Source organism: Ailuropoda melanoleuca, chromosome X, assembly GCF_002007445.2.
Source record: "Ailuropoda melanoleuca isolate Jingjing chromosome X, ASM200744v2, whole genome shotgun sequence".
NCBI lineage: Eukaryota > Metazoa > Chordata > Mammalia > Carnivora > Ursidae > Ailuropoda > Ailuropoda melanoleuca.
Genome location: NC_048238.1, coordinates 94,072,417 through 94,088,784, shown reverse-complemented (window position 1 = coordinate 94,088,784; position 16,368 = coordinate 94,072,417). Strand labels below are relative to the sequence as shown.

At 36.8% G+C, this 16,368-nt stretch overlaps 1 long non-coding RNA gene across 2 annotated transcripts in view; it reads left to right on the top strand.

Annotated features, from left to right (window-relative positions):
- The window catches only part of LOC117797396, a 180,423-nt gene extending 167,654 nt beyond the window's left edge, over positions 1–12,769 (top strand). The window contains exons 4-5 of one of the 2 annotated variants that reach the window (XR_004622330.1): positions 9,609–10,472; positions 11,485–12,769. This is a non-coding gene — a long non-coding RNA (uncharacterized LOC117797396). Of the gene's footprint in view, positions 1–9,608 lie in introns of both variants that reach the window. The other variant, XR_004622327.1, reaches the window with a different exon arrangement.
- Positions 12,770–16,368: the final 3,599 nt, after the last annotated feature.

Sequence of the window (16,368 nt, the reverse complement as noted above, 5' to 3'; positions counted from 1 at the left end):
AGTCCATAGTCTCTCATGTTTCATTCCCCCTTCTGATTACCCCCCTTTTCTTTATCCCTTTCTTCCCCTACCGATCCTCCTAGTTCTTATGTTCCATAGATGAGAGAAATCATATGATAATTGTCTTTCTCTGCTTGACTTATTTCACTTAGCATTATCTCCTCCAGTGCCGTCCATGTTGCAGCAAATGTTGAGAATTCGTTCTTTCTGATAGCTGAGTAATATTCCATTGTATATATGGACCACAGCTTCTTAATCCAGTCATCTGTTGAAGGGCATCTCAGCTCCTTCCACAATTTAGCTATTGTGGACAATGCTGCTATGAACATTGGGGTGCTTATGGCCCTTCTCTTCACTACGTCTGTATCTTTGGGGTAAACACACAGTAGTGCAATGGCTGGATCATAGGGTAGCTCCATTTTTAACTTTTTAAGGGACCTCCACACTGTTTTCCAGAGTGGCTGTACCAACTTGCATTCCCACCAACAATGTGAGGGATCCCCTTTCTCCACATCCTCTCCAACAATTGTTGTTTCTTGCCTTGTCAATTTTTGCCATTCTAAGTGGCATAAGGTGGTATCTGAGTGTGGTTTTGATTTGAATTTCCCTGATGGCTAATGATTTTGAACATTTTTTTCATGTGTCTGTTAGCCATTTGTATGTCTTCATTGGAAAAGTGTCTGTTCATATCTTCTGCCCATTTTTTGATTTGATTATTTGTTTCTCGTGTATTGAGTTTGAGAAGTTCTTTGTAGATCTTGGATACTAGTCTTTTATCTGTAGTATCATTTGCAAATATCTTCTCCCATTCCGTGGGCTGCCTCTTAGTTTTTTTTGACTGTTTCTTTGGCTGTGCAGAAGCTTTTTATCTTTTTTTATAATAATATTTTTTAATAAATAAAAGTAAATAAGATTGATAAGCCACTGAACTGGGCCCAGTCTGTACAACTGGAGAATCTATGGTGTCATAATTATGAGGAATAAGACATGGCAGAGAGAAACAGAAGTCCAGAGAAGGCAGAGGGAGAGAAGAAACATCCAGGAGAAAAAGAGATCTAGGGAGTAAACTAGGAGAATATCAAGGAAGAGAAGAAGCAAAGAGATGGAGAGAGAAGGAACTATGCTTATCAAAAGAGAGGCAGGGCACTGGGTAAGCAACTTGCCTTTCTCACCAAGTTTTTTTTTAGGATTATGGTCATTACTTATCTCCACTTCCACACTCCCTGTTAGCTCCTAAATTCAATGCATATTTAAAAAAAATACACTTTATTGAGGCATGATTGACATACAAAAATCTGTACATATTTAGTATATACAACTTGATGGGTTTGGTAGGTATATACCTGTGAAACCATCAACACAATCTAAGCCATAAACATATCACTTCCAAAAATTTCTTCCTGCCCTCTTTATTATTATGATTGATAACAATACAACATAAGACCTACACTCTTAGTAATTTTTAAAGCATACAATACACTACCGTTAACTATAGGCTCTACGTGGTATGGTGCTTCTCTAGGACTGATGACCCAGAAATTCCACTTCTATATCTGAAGGCATTTAAATTGGGAGCTCAAAGAGATATCTGCACTTCCATGTTCACTGTGGCATTTTTCAGAAATACCAAAAACATGGAAGCAACCGAAATGCCCGTTGGTGGATGAATGGATAAAGAAAATGTGGTATATTTGAGGCAGTCAAGGTTCATGGGAACAAGCCCCAAGTGAAAAACATTGTACACCTGGGGCACTTTCTGTTGGTGGTTGTGGTTAAACTGCCTCTCTTGCACAACAGAACTGGGATGCCTCATGAATGCAGCCCCAGATACAAGCCAAACTTAAAATAGGGGATACTGGGCTCCAGAAAGCACCAATGATCTGCCTGAGTTGCCTTCCAGCCAATCAGGAGGAGGGAACATTCTATATATAAACAGAGCCTCCCCTCTGTTTTGGGAGACAAGCCTAACTGTTCTCTGTTGTTGGTTTGTCTTCCTTCAACTCAAGCTGTAACTCCAATAAAGCCTTACCTGTGCCTTTGATCTTTGAGTCCCACCTCATTTTTATGGTTGTCAGGCCCAAGAACCCGAATCTGGTAACATATACATACAATGGAATATTATTCAGCTTAAAAAAGAAGGAAATCCTGCTATTTGTGGCCACATGAATAAACCTGGAAGGTATTAATGCTAAGTGAAATAAGCCAGGCACAGAAAGACAATACTACATGATACTACTTACATGAAGAACCTAAAATAGTCAAAATCATACAAGCAGAGATTAGAATGATGGTTGCCAGGGACTGGGAGGAAGGAGATGGAGAGGTACTAGTCAAAGAGTACAAAGTTTCAATGATACAAGATGAGTAAGTCAACTCACAGTTTCTGTTTCCATCACACAATTGAACCTACTAGAACCTGACCCAATGTACTACTAATGGCTGAATCCAGTGTTCTTTCTCTATCTTTAATTAATTCTAACACTTTTTACCATTCTCACCTCTTGAAATTTTTCTTCCCTGTCTTCTAAGATTAATTTTCTCTCAATTCACCCCTCACCTCTTTACTTATTGTTTTAGTATGTCAGCTCCCTCTTTTTTCTGACTTCTAAATATATGCATTTCTCAAATATCTGTAATATTCATGATAAGCTAGCTTACTCTATAGCAACAAACAATCCTCAAATTATGAATGGCTTGAAACAACAAAAGTTCATTTCTTGCCCATGCTACAAATCTATCAGCAGTGGGTCTTTGCTCACTGAAGTTACCTAGACACCCAGACTGATTAATATTCTTCTTGATGCATGCTTTAATGATTGCTAAGGCAAGAGAAAAGAGGCATGTTGAACCATGCATTGCCTCTTTAAGCTTCTGCTTGCAAGTAATGTAAATCTCTTTTATTCATTTTGAGTTGACTAAAGCAATCATATGGCAGTGATGCCATGTATCTGTAAATGTCAATGATGTCATGTATCTGGTAAAATGTGAGAATAGGAGTGCTTTTGAAAGACTCAAATGACCACCATATATTCCTTCCTAATTCCTATAACTTTACTCTTTCCATAGATGGTCATATCTGGCTTTATGACTTTGTATAATTCTTTGTATTCATGGCTTCCAAATCTTATAGCTACAGGTCAGGTATCTTTCTTTAGCTGAAAAGTCATATGCCCATTTGGCTCCCCAAGCCCCACACTGTTGGAAACTAAAATTTAAAAAAATTGAAATATATTTGTCAGCATCCTATTTTAAAACAACGATTTCTCAACATTAGCTGCAACATGGACGGGACTGGAGGAGATAATGCTAAGTGAAATAAGTCAAGCAGAGAAAGACAATTATCATATGGTTTTCTCTCATCTATGGAACATAAGAACTAGGAAGATCGGTAGGAGAAGAAAGGGATAAAGAAGGGGGGGTAATCAGAAGGGGGAATGAAGCATGAGAGACTATGGACTCTGAGAAACAAACTGAGGGCTTCAGAAGGGAGGGAGGTGGGGGAATGGGATAGGCTGGTGATGGGTAGTAAGGAGGGCACATATTGCATGGTGCACTGGGTGTTATACGCAAGTAATGAATCATGGAACTTTACATCAAAAACCAGGGATGTACTGTATGGTGACTAACATAATATAATAAAAAATTAAATAAATAAATAAATAAATAAATAAAACTATTATTTTTATTTCCTACTTCTAATGGCACCTGAATTTTCCCAATAAACCAGGTTGGGAACCTTAGTCATCATCCCCCTTTCCTTAAATTTCTTATATCAGTCACTATGGATCATTGATTTTTACTACTGCATTATGTCTTGTGGCTCCTCTGCTCCTTCCCTGTTACAGATTCCCTTGTCAAACTCTTCTGTATATCTTTCACATGGACTCCCGCAATTTGTTCCACAATAGATTTTACCCTTTTTAGTATGTGCACCCCAATGTTTGTAGCAGCATTATCAACAATAGCCAAATTATGTAAAGAGCCCAAGTGTCCATTAACTGATGAATGAATAAAGAAGATTAAAGAAGATGTGGTATGTATACACACACACACACACATACACACAATAGAATATTACTCAGCCATCAAAAGAATGAAATCTTGCCATTTGTAATGACATGGATGGAGCTAAAGTATTATGCTAAGTGAAATAAGTTGGTCAGAGAAAGACAAATACCGTATGATTTCACTCATATGTGGAATTTAAGGAACAAAATGAACTAGCAAAGGGGAAAAGAGAGAGGCAGACTAAGAAACAGAGTCTTTTTTTTCCATTTTAAAAATATTTTATTTACTTGAGAGAGAGAGGGCATGCAGACATGGTGGGGAGGGGCAAAGGGAGAGGGAGACAAACAGACTTGGTGCAGAGCAGGGAGCCAACATGGGGCTTGATTCATGACTCTGAGATCAGGACCTGAGCTGAAACCAAGAGTCAGATGCTTAACCAACTGTGCCACCCAGGCGCCCCTCATTTTAACCATTTTAAAATATAAAGTTCAGTGGCATTGATTTGGATATGTACTACATTTTGTGTATCCATTCATCTGTTGAATGGGTTGTTTCTACCATTTGGCTATTGAGAATAATGCTGCTAGGAACATTGGTGTACAAATGTTTGAGTCCCTGCTTTCGATTTTTTTGTGTATATACGCAGAATTGGAATTGCTGGATAATATGATAATTCTATGTTTAACTTTGTAAGGCACCGCCAGACTGTTTTCCAATGTGGCTACGCCATTTTATGTTCCTATCAACAATAACAATATATGAGGATTCCAGTTAAGAAACAGAGTCTTAACTATAGAGGACAAACTGATGGTTACCAGGAGGATGGGTGAAACAGGTGATGGGGGTTAAGGAGGTCACATGCCGTGATGAGCACTGGGTGTGGTATGGAAGGGCTGAATCACTAAATTGTATACCTGAAACTAATATTACACTGTTCGTTAACTAACTGGAATTTAAATAAAAACTTAAAAAAAAAAGATTTCACCTTTTTCATCTTCCCTGGTCACTTTTTTCCAGAATAATCTTATGTTTTGATTATATCACTCCTTTACCCAAAACCCTTTCATTCTCCACTGCCTCCAAAATCAAGGCATAATTTCTTAACCTGACATTCAGTACCTTTCATTATCCTTTATTATCTGTCCTACCTAATTTTTTTTTTGGTTGTATTCACTAATCCTTGGTTTCTTTTTTATTTGTTTGCTCTCTATGATGTATGTACCCAAAGTCCCATACATATTTAGAATGACCAACATTCCCTATTTGCCTGGGACTGAGGGGTTTCCTAGGATACAGGATTTCCAGTGCAAAAACCTGGGAAATCACAGGCAAACTAGGATGAGTTGGCCTCCCTAGATTTGACATACTCAGCATTCTTTTTTTTTTTTAATTATATTATGTTAGTCACCATACAGTACATCCCTAGTTTTTGATGTAAAGTTCCATGATTCATTAGTTGCGTATAACACCCAGCGCACCATGCAATACGTGCCCTCCTTACTACCCATCACCAGCCGATCCCATTCCCCCACCCCCATCCCCTCTGAAGCCCTCAGTTTGTTTCTCAGAGTCCATAGTCTCTCATGCTTCATTCCCCTTCTAATTACCCCCCTTTTCTTTATCCCTTTCTTCTCCTACCGATCTTCCTAGTTCTTATGTTCCATAGATGAGAGAAACCATATGATAATTGTCTTTCTCTGCTTGACTTATTTCACTTAGCATTATCTCCTCCAGTCCCGTCTGTGTTGCAGCAAATGTTGAGAAATCGTTCTTTCTGATAGCTGAGTAATATTCCATTGTATATATGGACCACATCTTCTTAATCCAGTCATCTGTTGAAGGGCATCTCAGCTCCTTCCACAATTTAGCTATTGTGGACAATGCTGCTATGAACATTGGGGTGCTTATGGCCCTTCTCTTCACTACGTCTGTATCTTTGAGGTAAATACCCAGTAGTGCAATTGCTGAGTCATAGGGTAGCTCCATTTTTAACTTTTTAAGGGACCTCCACACTGTTTTCCAGAGTGGCTGTACCAACTTGCATTCCCACCAGCAATGTAGGAGGGATCCCCTTTCTCCACATCCTCTCCAACAATTGTTTCTTGCCTTGTCAATTTTTGCCATTCTAACTGGCATAAGGTGGTATCTGAGTGTGGTTTTGATTTGAATTTCCCTGATGGCTAATGATTTTGAACATTTTTTCAAGTGTCTGTTAGCCATTTGTATGTCTTCATTGGAAAGTGTCTGTTCATATCTTCTGGCCATTTTTTGATTTGATTATTTGTTTCTCATGTATGAAGTTTGAGAAGTTCTTTGTAGATCTTGGATACCAGTCTTTTTTCTGTAGTATCATTTGCAAATATCTTCTCCCATTCCGTGGGCTGCCTCTTAGTTATTTTGACTGATTCCTTGGCGGTGCAGAAGCTTTTTATCTTGATGAAGTCTCACAAGTTCATTTTATCTTTTGTTTTTCTTGCCTTTGGAGATGTGTCGTGAAAAAGGTTGCTGTGGGTGATGTCAAAGAGGTTGCTGCCTATGCTCTCCTCTAGGATTTTGATGGATTCCTGTCTCACATCGAGGTCTTTCTTCCATTTAGAGTTTATCTTTGTGTATGGTGTGAGAGAGTGGTCAAGTTTCATTCTTTTGCATGTAGCTGTCCAATTTTCCCAGCACCATTTATTGAAGAGACTGTCTTTTTTCCACTGGATGTTTTTTTCCTGCTTTATCAAAAATTAGTTGCCCAAAGAGCCAAGGGTCCATTTCTGGGTTCTCTGTTCTGTTCCATTGGTCTATGTGTCTGTTTTTGTGCCAGTACCATGCTGTCTTTGTGATCCCAGCTTTGTAGTACAGCTTGAAATCCGGCATTGTGATGCCCCCAGCTTTGTTTTTCCTTTTCAACAATTCCTTGGTGATTCGGGGCCTTTTCTGGTTCCATACAAATTTAAGGGCTATTTGTTCCAGTTCTTTGAAAAATGTCATTGGTATTTTGATCGGGATAGCATTGAAAGTGTAGATTGCTCTGGGTAGCATGGACATTTTAGCTATGTTAATTCTTTTGATCCATGAGCATGGAATATTTTTCCATCTTTTTGTGTCTTCTTCAATGTCTTTCAAGAGTGATTTGTAGTTTCTAGAATATAGATCATTTACCCAGCATTCTCCAGTCATGCCACTTTCTATGAATTTCCTCACATCCCTCTGACCAGAATGGCTGCCCATCCATATTCTCTCCACTAAAATTCAAGTGGTTTAGTTCTCAGTGTCTTCCAAGAAGTCTTTCTCCCAAGTCAGAATTAATATTTTCCTCTTGTGCTCTCACTTCCTCTAGTTTGGTTTTTTCCTCCTCTGTTATAACACATACCACTTTCTTCAATAAATTGTAGTTAATTGAGTATATATAGTACGTATTCATCTCCTCTTTGTAAACCCTTTGAGGGCAGGAATGATGTATCATTTATCTCAATACCTGGTATAATGCTTTATCTACTTGTTTGATGAAAATTAGGGATCAAAGAGAATGGTGAGGGCGAAGAAATGAAGAAATGTGAGTAGAGAGGGGTTATAGAGTGTGGAAGAGACAGGAAATGAGAGAATCTCAAGCATGTCCTGCTCTTTTCTCTTGCAATGATATCCCACCCAAAGATTTTTCCTAATAACCATCCAAAAACAACCAGTAGTCTACTTTAGTAATTGGTTTAAAAAAAAATGTAATTGGTTTTCATCAAGTTCTTACTAATTAGCTAGTCTTGTTTACTGTTTACCTCTGCTGGAAACACTAATTATTTACCTACTGCTCTCTACAATCCAACATTATACAACTGTTTATTCCCTATTTTTAGAAGCTCTTACCCCCATATCACTTTTAGCTTGTCACTTTTTATCCATTCATGGTAGGCATCCTCTATCCCCACCCTCTCTACCCCTAAAACTTTCACCAGTACTAACACAGGAAAGTTTCTGCTTCATCATTTCTGCTACCATCTTCAGTCCCAACCCACTCATAACCTACTTTGGGGCTATATGATAATAGGATATTCTCTAAGATTACACTTTCAGAGTGGAGTGTTGGGGTAAAAACACCTAAAATTAGGGAATTGGTTCTTCCATTTTTATTTATTTTTTTAAAGATTTTATTTATTAATGTGACAGAGAGACAGCCAGCGAGAGAGGGAACATAGCAGGGGAGTGGGAGAGGAAGAAGCAGGCTCCCAGCGGAGGAGCCTGGTGTGGGACTCGATGCGGGAACACCGGGATCACGCCCTGAGCCGAAGGCAAATGCTTAACGACTACGCTACCCAGGCGCCCGGTTCTTCCATTTTGATATCCTTTGTCTCTGTGTGTTGGTCTTAGTTTGGGGACGTAAGTGGGAGTTATGGGGGAGCTTGCATTGAGAACGCTTGGTTTTAGATACTTATTGTGGCCTTGATCTACATTGTAGGTCATGGTTCCCCTTTACTGAGCTAAACTTTTCTTCTTTTTAAGTAAATTAAATTGAACAAATGGATATTGAGCTTCTGTAATATGTATGACACTGTGCTACCTACTGTGCTCTTACAGGACTACACACATACTTCTGTTAGAGCATTCTGTGTATTAAATTGCAGCTGTGGTTTAGAGTTTTTTTTTCACTAAACTGAGATGGAGAATATATTTTTTCAAGTGTTTCTAGTGCTCAATACTGTGCCAAGGACAAAAGCGGTGCTTGATAAATGTTGGAAGGATAAATGTATAGGCACTTTAAAATACTGTATGGTGACTAACATAATATAATAATTAAAAATAAATAAATAAATAAATAAAATAAAAGCAGAAAGAAATGAAAGATATGGTCCCTTCTCTGGAAGAGGTCACCAACAAGCAGGTAGAAAGAGTGAAGAGCTCTAAATACAAATAACTGTAAACAAGTCAGACAAACAACTCTTGCCATTCTGTTATATAAAACCCAGTGAAAAACTGCAAGATTCATTTTCACCGGGAGATCTTGAGTCTACTTAAATTTGAACTCGATAACTTAATAATGGCTTATGACAGGTTTATCTTTGGTCCCAATTTTCACATATTGTCTTTAAGTTAGGCTTTTATTTTGTCTTAGAAATTCATGATTTGATGACCAGCTTCATTTTTATGCTAACCAATATTTTTTCTTACCATGGATAGAGGGACTAATATTAAAAATCAAAGTAGGTTTGTTGTTTTTGTTGGGAGAAGAAGAGGAAAAATGAGAAGGAAGAAGCATGGTAACCAAATTTTCTGAGTCTAACACTGATATGGATATTCTGACAAATATGAGCCAACTTTCAGGAACACCTTGATGGACTATTAGAGCTGGGAATTATCTCAGATAATTGAATTTTGAGGGACAATGTGATGTTTAAGGGTATGGGCTCTGAAGATGGACAGTGTTTTGAATCTTGATCCTGCCACTTCTATGTAACCTTGGCCAAACCATCTAACTTCTCTGAACTTTATTTTTGTCATCTGTAAAATAATTTTTATGTTAGAGTGATGTTATAAATATTAAATGAAATGATGCATAAAACACTATCCTCAGTATACAGTAAGCACTCAGTAAATTTATTTCTATTCTTCTATTATTACAGGATCCTGAATATGATGCTCAAGTGACACAGACATTGACTACAAGTTGGACAAAATGGCCTTTTAGTTTATCCCAGGCCTGAGACTCTGAGTTTGTAATTCTTTGGCTGGGGGGAAAGGAAACTTTACTCACTAATGCCTGTGCTGATCAGATAACCTCAAAACCCAGACACACTGCATAATTCTCCGACAGCAATAACTCAGCTGGCAGTTCCAGGCAGAGACGTGGGAGAAAGTCCAATATCCGGGAAGCGCTAGGATCTACAACTTCCTGTGGACTGCCTAGTGAAATTTGACCAGATAAGAACAGTTAATAAGAAGTTCTTGAGATAGAAAATCTTCTTTTATTTCTGAATGTGGGTATATTGATGTTAAATACCTGAATGGATGAGGTTAATTTGAATAATCTTCTATTGTTGCAAGAAATATGGGAAAATGTTCAGGAAAAATTGAAAAACTCTTCACACTTATGGCATGAACTGAAAGAAGTATTTTATTATTCTGAAAAATGATGACTCCACTGTTTTGTGTGAGGGTAAAAGCTTTTAAGAACTGGACCCTGAGGCACCCCATTGTGGTGCCTGGGAAGATATCAAGACTCATATTCTGGACCTGCCTTCTGTAACACTTTGCAAGTCATGCCAGAGTCCCATCAAGGCTGAACAATTTGCCTTGAGGTCCCTAAATTTTTCCAACTGCAATTAATGACTTGAAAAAGAAAACAAACATTGCAATGAAAGCATTTAATGGCTATAAATTCAATTGCCAAGAATTTCTTCTCTTTTGAATACTCAGAGGAATGGATCCCTGGGCAATGACTTATTATTTCCCTTGCCCGCACTGCAATGATTACAGAGACTGTCCAGGTAAATATTTTGATAACTAGATAATTCTAGTGACCCTCCCTCCTTTCTTATCTTGAAACAATTTCATAACTGTGATCATATGCCCCCTTTCTCCTGTCATCATGCAGGAGTGAACTTATAACTATATAATATAACTATAAAACTATTATATATATATATATGCAAATAGTTATAACTATGTAACTATAACATGTCAGAAGCTGTATTCATGGCTCAAACTCCCTTTGTAAGCAAACCCAAGCTACGGGCCTGATAAAGATTTAACAAGAAAGCAGCATAGCTTAGTATTTAAGTGAGAGCTCTGTTGTCAGGTGATTCTGAATTAAATTCCTGGCTCTGCCATTTAATAATTGTGTCACTTCTGAGCATCTCAGTTTCTTCATCTGGAAAACAGATATAATTATGGTCATACTTATCTAATAAGGTTGTTTAGGATAAAATAAAACAATGCACAGCGATGCCTCATTAAAATGTTCAGTAAATAGTAGCTACTATTATTGAGAAGCAGATTTCCTCATCATGTTCACAAGATGTGAAGATGTAGTGGAAGTGGTAACTGTGAATATAAGTACTTTATGAAGTATGAGGTGTTTCTGAGAGTATACCATCGATTTTTCTGTTGAGTTGGCATATCCTAGTATTAGAGGTATTTGTGGAGGGCTGCATTTGTGGAGGACCTCCGCAACTCCTGGGACTACAGCTATATTAGTGGATGCTTGGATAATAGCAATTTAAACACCAAAATCCTTGGTCATTTAAGTAAAGTAGGTTAAAAAAATAACCATTAGTTTTATTTCAAGACAGGATAAACAACTGGGTTATGATACTTGTGCCTGTCTTACTGTTTTACTTCTCCAGCAAAAGGTTGACAGTTCCTTATTTGGCTTTTGCATCAAACATAAACCCAACAAGATGGTAGAAATGCATTTATAATTCTTGCTTTTGGGGATATGGCTTGGATAAGTTGGAAAGTAAAGTTGAGGCATTCTGTGAAGAACTCCCATTCTTGTAGGAGTTGGAAACACATCTGAGATCTGCACCTGAAGAGAGAAGGGAAGCTGGAAAACACAGTGGATTGGCTTTTCATACACCTGGGATTGGACTGAAGTGGGATTAGATTGATTGGATTGAAGTGCTAAGAGTATGGAATTGTCCATTTTTGTTGTTGGAATATCAGTTGCCTAGTATAAAGGTGTTTGCTGAGACAATGAGATCTAGGTCTTAAGGCACCTGCATGAACTTGACACAGACCTGGGGAATCCATTTGCCTCTGCCTCTCTAAGACTTAGGTTTTTTTTTCTTTTTTCTTTTTTAAAGATTTATTTGCCTTTTTTATAGAAAGAGAGAGTGAGCGAATGCAAAAGGGGAAGGGGGAGAGGGAGAGAGACTCCTAAGCAGACACTGCACTGACCATGGAGCCTGATGTGGGGCTCTATCTCAAGACCCTGAGATCGGGACCTGAGCTGAAACCAAGAGTTGGACGCCTTAACCAAGTGCACCACTCAGGGGCCCCTTTCTTTTTCTTTTTTAAAAATCAAAGTGAAATTTATGTATAGTGAAATACACATATTTTAAATGTAAAACTGATGAATTATGAAAAATATATATACTTATGTAACCACAACCTCAGTAAAGGAATGGAATATTTCTACAATCCCCCCAAATTCTCTTGTATTCCCTTCCTGTCAATTTATACTGCAACTGGCAATCACTGTTCTGTTTTCCATTTCCCTCAGAATAGCTTTGTCAGCTCTTAAACTTCATATGCATAAAAGCATACAAAATGCACATTTTTTTGTATCTAGCTTCTTGTACTTAACATTTTTGAGATTTATCCATGTTGCTGCATGCATGTATTAGTTGTTTCTTATTACTGAGGAATGTCCATGGTATGAATATACCACGGTTGGTTTACCTATTTTTATACTGATAGAATTTGGGTTGTTTCTGATTTGGGGCTATGTTGAATAATGCTGCTATAAACATTTATGTACAAGTCATTTTGTGGACATGTTTTCAGTTCTCTTTGGCAAATATCTAGGAGTCTAGGGGCTGAATCAGAGCAGATATAGGTTTATTTTTTTTAAGTTTACAGATTTTTTTTGAAATTGTAAAATTTTACTGGCTTACCAGCGATATATAAGAGTTCCTGTTGCGTCACACCCTTGCCAAAAATTGGTGTTGTTGGTATTTTTTATTTTAGCCATTCTGGTGGATGTGTGGTAGTATCTCATTGGTTTTTTAAAAACTATTTTGAAATTATTGGATCACATGGAATTTCTATTTTTAACTTTTTAAGGAGCCTCCATATTATTTTCCACAGTTGCTATACTAACTTACATTCCCAACAACAGTGTACAGGGTATTTACCCAAAGAAAATGAACACACTAATTCAAAAAGATACATACACTCTGGTGTTTATTGCAGAATTATTTACAATAGCCAAGGTATGGAAACAACCTAAGTATCCACTGATGGACAAATGGGTAAGAAAGATGTGGTATGTATTCATAATATTATACAGCCATTAAAAAAAAAAGGATGAGATCATGTCATTTGTGACAATATGGATGGACCTAGACAATATTATACTAAGAGAAATAACTCAGACTGAGAAAGACAAATACCACATGATTTCACTCCTAGGTGGAATCTTAAAAAAAGCAAACTGTTGGGGTACCTGGGTGGCTCAGTCACTTAAGCATCTGCCTTTGGCTCAGGTCATGATCCCAGGTTCCTGGGATCGAGCCCTGCATTGGGCGTCCTGCTCAGTAGGGAGTCTGCTTCTCCTTCTCCCTCTGCCCCTCCTCCCTGCTTGTTCACTCTCAAATAAGTAAATAAAATCTTTAAAAAAAACAAATGACTAAACAAACAAACAAAAGGCAGAATCAGACCTGTAAATACAGAGGGCAAAGTGAAGGTTGCCAGAGGGGAGAGAGGTTGGGGGGGGATGGGCAAAATGGATGAAGGGGAGTGGGAGATACATGTTTCTAGCTATGGAATAAATAAATCACAGGAATGAAAATCACAGCATAAAGAATAGAGTCAATGATATAATAGCATCAAATGGTGACTGATGGTGGCTACACCTGTGAGCATAGCATAACGTATAGAGAAGTTGAATCACTATGTTGTACATCTGAAACTAATGTAACAATGTGTCAAATATACTCAAAAAATTAAAAAAACTATTTTGAAATAACTTTAGATTTAGAGAAAAGTTATACAGTACAGACAGTTCTCATACAGTTTCACCTTAAATTACCCTCTTATTGTGGTTTTAATTGGCACCTTCCCTAATAACATATAATGTTGGGTGGGTTTCATGTGACTACTGGCAATTCAGTCTTCCTTTGTGGAGTATATGCCCAAATCTTTTGCCTTTTTTGTTGGGTTGTGTTTTTGTTATTGATTTTTAGAAGCTTCTTGTATATCCTATAAATATTTTTATCATATTAGAAACATTGTGAATATTTTCTCCTAGTTGGTAGTTTGCCTTTTCATTTCCTTAATGGTATTTTTAAAGAACAGAAGTTTTAAATTTTGATGAAATTCAATTTATCCATTTTTAAGTGATTAGTGCTTTTTGTGGTCTGTCCAGGAAATCTTACCACTGTCATAAAGATATTTTATATTTTCTTTTAGAAGCTTTATAGTTTTAGCATTTAGTTTAGTCTATGATCCATCCTCAATTAGTTTTAGAGTATGGTGTGAGGTAAGACTAGAGGCTCACTTTTTATACATATCTATATTAGTATCTATATTCACTTTTAGGGCTGTCATAACAAATTGCAACAATCTGAGTGGCTTAAAGCAACATAAATTTATTATCTCACAGTTCCAGAAGCCAGAAATCCAAAATCTGGGTGTGCACAGGCCCCGGGGAAAAATCCTTCCTTACTTCTTTGGGCCTTTCATGGCTCCAGCCATTCCCTGGTTTGTCACAGCATAACTCCAATCTCTGCCTCCCTCTTTGCATGGCCTTCTTCTCTGTGTGTCACTTGATTTCTCCTCTTCTTGTAAGGACATCAGTTATTGGATTTAGAGCCTTTTCTAATTCCAGCATGGTATTGTCCTGAGATCCTTAACTAATTACATCTGCAAAGAAACTTTCTCCAAATAAGGTCACATTCTGAGCTTTTAGGTGGACATAAATTTGTGTATGGGGGATATATTCAACCCGCTACAATATCCAGTTGTTCCACCAACATTTATTGAAAAGACTGCCTTTTTGTCATTGAATTACCTTGCAATCTTTGTCAAAATTTGATAGCCCTTATAGGTGTGGCTCCAGTTGTGGACTCTGTATTCTGATCCATTGTTCTATTTAATTATGTTTAAAGCAATGCCACTCTAAATATACCTTTAGAGCAGGTCTTAAAATCAGGTGGTGTGAGTCATCCTTACTTTATTTTCATTTGCAAAGTTGTTTGGCTATTCTAGGTCCTTTGTTTTTGATATGTATTTTATTTTATTTGTATTCAAGTGTAATTAACATAGTGTAATCAGTCATCATCATGATAAGTGTACTCTTAAATCTCTATTTCACCCTGTTTTTGATATATATTTCAGCAATTTCTACAAAAATTCCTTGGGGATTTTGACTGGACTGTGTAGAACATACAGATGAGTACAGAGAGAATTACCATCTCATAGAAATTAAATTGATTTTTGTACATTGACCCTGTAGTCAGTGAACCTTATAAATTTTATTGCTATTAGCTTTTTATTTTCACAAATGCCTTAGAATTTGCTATCTACAAATTTTGCTGTTTGCAAAGACAGTTTTCCAGTTTGATGTCCTTTATTTTTTTCTTACATATTTTACTAGTAAAAGTGCAACACAGAATATAAGAGGTGAGAGTAGACACCTTTAACTGGGTCCTAAGCTCAGGTGGAGATAATTTAGTTTTTCACCTGAATGATACTAACAGTAGGGCTTTTGTTGTTTATGTTTTTGGTAGATACTATTAATCAGGTTGAGGATGCTCCTTTCCATTTCTAGTTTGCCAAGAGTTTTTATCATTAACAAGTGTTGAATTTGATCATATTCTTTTTCTGCATTTGTTAAAATAACATATGGCATTTCTCCTTTATTCTATTTATATAGTTAATAGCATTGATTTAGTTTTTTGAATACTGAATCTACCTTGCAGTCCTGCGATAAACACATACTCATAATGTAATAAGTATCCTTTCAATATATTCAATTATATTCAATTTGCCATTTTTTTGAGGATTTTTGTATCTATGTTCTTGGGGGATGTTGATCTCTTGTTTTTCCTTGTAGTGTCATTGTCTGATTTTATTATTAATGTAATAATCATAAAAATACTTTGAAAGTATTTTGTTTTCTTCTATTTTCTGAAGGAGTTTGTATAGCATTGATTGCTTTTCCTCTTAAATGTTTGGTTGAATTTGCCAAAAAAGTTTTTTTGATCCTGGAGTTTTTTTTTCTCTTTTCAGCTTTACTGAGATATAACGGACATATAACATTATAAAAGGTTAAGGTGTACAAAGTGTTGACTTGATATGCTTATATATTGCAATATGGTTATCACTGTAGCATTAGCTAACACTGCCATCAAGTCACATAATTACCATTTCCTTTTTGTGGTCGTGGAGTTTTTGTTGTCGTTGTTGTTGGAAAACTTTAAACCACTAGTTCAGTTGTTTTAATTGGTGTAAAGTTATTCAGGTCAATTTCTTCTTGGGTTAGTTTTGTTCTTTTATATCTTTGTACATTTCATCTAAATTATCAAATTTATTTGTGTAAAATCTCCTTTTTCTTTTTTTATTATTTTAGAACTGTAATGATGTCCCTTCTCTTATTCCTGATGGCTATTTTTTTTCATTTTTCTTGAATAGTCTGAATAGATATTTATCAATTCTACT